The sequence below is a fragment of the Xyrauchen texanus genome, chromosome 44 (assembly GCF_025860055.1).
Source record: "Xyrauchen texanus isolate HMW12.3.18 chromosome 44, RBS_HiC_50CHRs, whole genome shotgun sequence".
Classification (NCBI taxonomy): domain Eukaryota; kingdom Metazoa; phylum Chordata; class Actinopteri; order Cypriniformes; family Catostomidae; genus Xyrauchen; species Xyrauchen texanus.
Genome location: NC_068319.1, coordinates 25,308,404 through 25,314,402, shown reverse-complemented (window position 1 = coordinate 25,314,402; position 5,999 = coordinate 25,308,404). Strand labels below are relative to the sequence as shown.

The following is a 5,999-nucleotide window of genomic DNA, read 5'->3' as shown; positions in this document are numbered from 1 at the left end:
AATGGCATCTTAAAATTCACTCAAGCCTGCCTGTCTTCCTGATAGAAATGATTTTTATCATATTAGTGTCATGTTAACAAGTATAATGTTTATTTCTTGTGGCTATACTTTTGAAACAATGTGTATTTTAATATTTTTGGACTGGCCTCATTCACTTCCATTGTAAGTGCTTCACTGTAACCTACATTTTTGCTACTGCTTTTGTCTTTTAAGTAAACACTGGACTAGTCAACGTCATTTTATGTTTAATCAACATCATGCCACAAATAATGTTGATTGAGATTAATTTATATTGAACCCGGAATATTCCTTTAAGCTCTGTCAACAAATAACATGTAGAGTAATGCAGTTACTGTACAATGGAAGTCTATGGAAAAGTCATTCTGCAAGGTTTAAAAGCACATATAGGTGATTCTTACGAAAACCTGTCAAGACAATTTCCTTGTCCTATTTTAATCCCAAAAATATATATAAATAAATAATAATAAAAAATATATATATACATTTTTATTTTGTATATTAGAAGGGCCGTTAAGAATTTTTACATTGTTACATTATTTTTTAGCACAGTTACAGTGTCAAGAAAAAGTATGTGAACCTTTTGGACTTGGTGCATTAATTTGTCATGAAATGTGATCTAATTTTCATCAAAGTCACAAGTATAGACAAACACCATGTGCTTACTCTAACAACACACAAACAAGTGTAATCGTTTATGACTTTATTGAACACATCTCATTAATCATTCACAGTGCTGTGTAAAAAGTAATTGAACCCTTGGATTTAATAACTGGTCGGCTGTCTTATTAAGGTGGCCCATTTAACATGTCCTAATCTAGCTTGTGTTGCTGTGAGGTGGAAACTGAGAGTTTAGTGTCAAGGCTTTTAGCGCCGTTTGAAAAGGGTGGGAATCGGTTCTTCACTGAGGATGAGACAGAAGCCACACTGAGGTGTGATTCATGAGAAGTGACACAAACTTTTAACCTCACACCTAACCTGCGTCACTGCCGCCGAGCTCTAACAGTGTGTGTGTTTGTGAGGGTGTAACGGGACTTAACAGAGTATTTGAAGATAAGTCTACCACAGGCAGAGATAAAAACAGCCATGGATAAAAATGTAAAATGTTTTTTATTGATACAAAACAGCATATATAAGTAGATGAGATGAAATATCCTGCTTTGTGACATGCTACTGTATATATACTCCATCAGAAACTATTTTTATTATCATGCTGCATGCATTATATGACCTCATATTTATTTAGAGACTACATGGATATTTATACTTATTAAAATCCATTTGTCACAATGAAGGAATAAGGTGATAAAAAATTCCCTTACACGTTCATATAATTGTATTTTTTTGTATCCATTTTTACCCCTAATTTGGCATCTCCAATTCTCAGTACTCTCTAGTTCTCTTGGTGGTACAGTAACTCGCCTCTATCCATGTGGCGGAGGACGAATCTCAGTTGCCTCGTAACTTACGACTTCAGGGATGGTAGTCAGTGTCTTATCTCACTGAGCTAGCCAGGCCCCACATTCATATAAATTTGACCCTAAAAAATCTTAATCTTGTCCATGGTCATCTGTCATCTACCAATATACTTCCTGTATTTTACTCCACTTCAAATATCATTATCATTAACACATGAGTTAGGATCTTGTTGGTGATTTGATTAACATGACGTCATAATGGTTTAATACAAATAAATTAGTTTTTTCCGACACCTCTTTCAAGGCTTGCAATTGGTATGAATACTTAAAGTTGCAGAGAGAGGATATGATGTGCATGATGAAAGAAAGAGGTAATTGTTTTCAATATGACATACAGAAAAGTCTAGTACGTTAATACATTTACAGATATTACCATAAACATTTATAATCTCTGCCACTACTTTGTGATTTTCTGTGAAATTATTAACATTTAATATTTACAGTATGTAGGAAATAATTTTACCATTCTGATTCCAATTGTGATTCCTTAATGGTTCCATTAACGATTCTTACTTTCAGGAAGAAATATTTTGAAATTTGCAATTTCAAGACATGAACTGCATTATACTGGTCATGCTGTGTGTTTAAATCTGTAGATATGCAGATATGGCTCAAAAGCGTTACTCGTCAGGAATTCGCACAACATTGAACATCTACGCTGTAGATTAAATAAATAGACTCATAAGAGTAATTTGTTCAGGAATCAGACTACTTAGGTCACACTGTAGATTCAAAAGAACTGGCTTATGTTCTGGAATAGCGTAACATTGGTTGCTCGCGCAGTATATTCAAAGGAACAGACTCATAAGAGTTGGATTTGGATGACACAGGTCGCCCTTTGTGTTTAATAGAGTAGATTCAAAAAATTTGTTTGGAAATTGGACTACACTGTTTGCGCTGTATGTTTCGCTCTGTAGATTGAAAAAAACGGCTCATAAAGGTCATTCTTTCGTGATTCGGACTAAACTGGTCGGGCTGTATGTTTCACACTGTAGATTCAAAAGAACCAGCTCATAAGAGTCATTTGTTCAGGAATTGGACTATACTGGTCGCTTTGTATGTTTCGCACTATAGATTCAAAAGAACCAGCTAATAAGAGTAATTCGTTCGGGAACTGGACTACACTGGTTGGGCTGTATGTTTCGGGCTGTATGTTTCACACTGTAGATTCAAAAGAGCCAGCTCATAAGAGTAATTTGTTCGGGAATTGGACTACACTGGTCGCTTTGTATGTTTCGCACTGTAGATTCAAAAGAACAGCTCATAAGAGTAATTTGTTCGGGAATTGGACTACACTGGTCGCGCTGTATGTTTCGCACTGTAGATTCAAAAGAACAGCTCATAAGAGTAATTTGTTCGGGAATTGGACTACACTGGTCGCGCTGTATGTTTCGCACTGTAGATTCAAAAGAACAGCTCATAAGAGTAATTTGTTCGGGAATTGGACTACACTGGTCGCGCTGTATGTTTCGCACTGTAGATTCAAAAGAACAGCTCATAAGAGTAATTTGTTCGGGAATTGGACTACACTGGTCGCGCTGTATGTTTCGCACTGTAGATTCAAAAGAACCAGCTCATAAGAGTAATTCGTTCGGGAATTGGACTACACTGGTCGCGCTGTATGTTTCGCACTGTAGATTCAAAAGAACCAGCTCATAAGAGTAATTCGTTCGGGAATTGGACTACACTGGTCGCGCTGTATGTTTCGCACTGTAGATTCAGTAAAGAGTCACCGCCGCAGCTGGATAGCACAGCAGGAAACAGTCAGAAACCATATTAGTTGAAAAATACTCATCAAAGAACCATTAACAACACACAAAGTTAAGTTAAAATCATAGGATTTTCATCAGTTTAGGCTCCTTCCATCATAAGATATACCACAAAGTGTGTGTTGTGCTCAATTACTTTGTTTGTCGTCTTAAAAAGGTCTTCGCCAGGACAACGTACCCAAGCGGGAAGACTTCGAACTGCAAGAAGAGACACAAGCAGATTACAATAGCTGGAGGCCCCCAGAGGGCCCAGAGTTCACCCCTCACTGCCTCTGGGACCCACAAACTTCCCTGGACCCCCAGACCTTCAGATTCCCCAGCAGGGCCAAAGTTCAGCTGGAGACTGAGACGCCAGGCCTCGTTCCCCGGATTCTAGTGTACTTTGTCTGCACTGGCTGCGGAAAGGTGTTCTGGGAGGGAACCCACTTTGACCGGGTGCTGTCGCAGTTTGAAGAGGTCTTGCATGTTAGTGATGACGTGGCTACAAAAGCATAAGGTGTTGTTTCAAAAATGAGATCTACACCTCAGATGTTTTTAATTATTATTTTAATGGAGGTATTTGCATTTGCTACATTGTGACAATGTTTGACAGTTTAATCTTGTTTTTTGCGCTGTTATGTATATAACAAATTTTTTTACACAATAAATGTATGCACTTTTATGTTGGGTCAAACACTGGGTCTTGTTCAACCCAGCATTGTTTTATAAAACTTGTTAGAATCTATCTTTAGATAATTGCAAGAGATTTACTGCACTATCTCTAAATCTCCCCAAAAAGTTCTGTTTGCTTGAATGATTTCAGCATCGGTCATTGTTTATGTTTAGTCTTTAAGTCATATCTCCATTTGTAAATCTGTCAAAACTAAAAACAAATGTCTCAGTCCCTGTTTTCCTTCCAAGTTTTTGAGGATGTTCTGCAAGTTCATAACAGGATGGGCCACATACAGTCCTTCCCACTGCCCTCCCAAGTCCAGTAAAACAGAGCAGCGTACATCTGTGTCCCCTTTTAAATGTGTGCTCCCTGAATATACATATCAAAGTGTTCACTGTAACTGTAGCTCTGCGTGTTTGCATTTGCTGGAGATAATCTTGTCTGCTTTCAGTCGGAGCTCTAGTTTGCCCTGTTCAGACCGCCCCGGCTCTTCTGCACTTCTGTTATTCGATACTTGCTCTTTCTTTGCTGGGAAGAAAAGCTTGCCTCTTTCCCACGCTCCTTGAACACGTGGTACTGGGGCTGAATCGGGCCCAGAAGTCCCTCCCTCTATTGAGACGTCACACTAGCCCCGCAGTTTCCCCGGCTCGTGACTCAGGGGCCTCTGCTGGTTCTCTCCCCCCACCGCTCGACTGTCTGGCTCAAGCGCCAAGAACCTTGCACAGGGGTAGGCTTGGCAGATCTTTGAAGAGCTCCCCCTTCACCAAAATTAAACGGCAAATATTTAAAAAGAACTTTTATATCTGAACAGGCTTAAACTCAACAGGTTTAACTTGAAAAGTATTTCCACACAGAGATCGACTTTTGAGCCTTCACAATTATTAATCTTTAATAACACGTCTTTGCACTTGCTGACACTGGGAGGAGTTTTTAGCTTGCCTCCGCATAGCTCTTTCTCTCACTGGGTTAGGTTTCTGATAAATGTGACATGGTGGAACGATGCATTCCTGTTCAGTTCTGTACATATGACATTGAGCAAATGGCCTTCGGGCTAATCTCAGCTTCGCCTCAGTTAGCATCTTTCTGATGTTCCCTTTATAACTTATTGCTTTGATGTCGACTTAATAAACGGTGTTATTTAAGATTCCCATTTTGGCTCGATTTGTATTGACTACTTGTGACATAAATAGTTATAAAAACAACTAAATAAAATGTCAAACTTGTTTAAATGTATATTTTGAAATGTTTTTTTTAAATGCAGTTGACCATCTCATGTATACTTTAGTCCCACAAAACATTGAAACACTAAAACCACACTTGAATATGAATGTTTTATTGTATAAATAACAAAATATTAAACCATGTGCCCTCTGCAAATAACAAATTCTGAACTATCTGCACCTACTTTTAACCAACCAGTCTTGTTGTGATTTTTAATGGATGTATGAAGTTAGTTTCCCTCAAGGTCACAGGTGTTTTAGCACAGAAACCACTGCAGAAGTGAATCTCATTTACAATTGACATTATCCACTAACGTTTGATAACAAGATTATGAATTTTTATCATTTTAATCTTTGAGTCTTTGCACCATTGTTCTCCAAAATAAATACCCTTAGTTTGATATTAAGTTTTCTGGTGCAATGGCATTTTTTTAAGCATGGCTTCAATTTTCAAACACTTTTTGGGGCCACTGCAGGTAAGTCTTTTTTAACAAGATGGAGCATACCAAGTACCAGAAGTACCCTGCAAATTCGCTACATGAGGAGATAACTAGCTTCTGAGAGAGGCTCGCATTTTCTCAATAATTTCCAAAAGGCCAGTGCATGGACACATCCTTCTGGTTAGATGTGCTGCTATACCCAAGAATACTTCTGTTTACACATGAATGAATACCTCACAATCACAATTTGCCTTGTTCTTTCAAGTGATGGGAAAGTTTTTGCTCAGGGCAAAAGCAGCTTCCAGTTGAAATATACTTTTGAGCATATTGAAATCTGGTACGCAGGGCCGTAGCAAGGTAATCTGGGCCCCCTGACTGCATATTGCTCTGGGCCCCTTTCCTATTAAAAAATACAGTTTCAA

The 5,999-nt window shown here is 38.3% G+C and overlaps 1 pseudogene; it reads left to right on the top strand.

Moving 5' to 3' along the window:
- The window catches only part of LOC127636645 (exonuclease mut-7 homolog), a 59,574-nt pseudogene extending 55,653 nt beyond the window's left edge, over positions 1-3,921 (top strand).
- Positions 3,922-5,999: the final 2,078 nt, after the last annotated feature.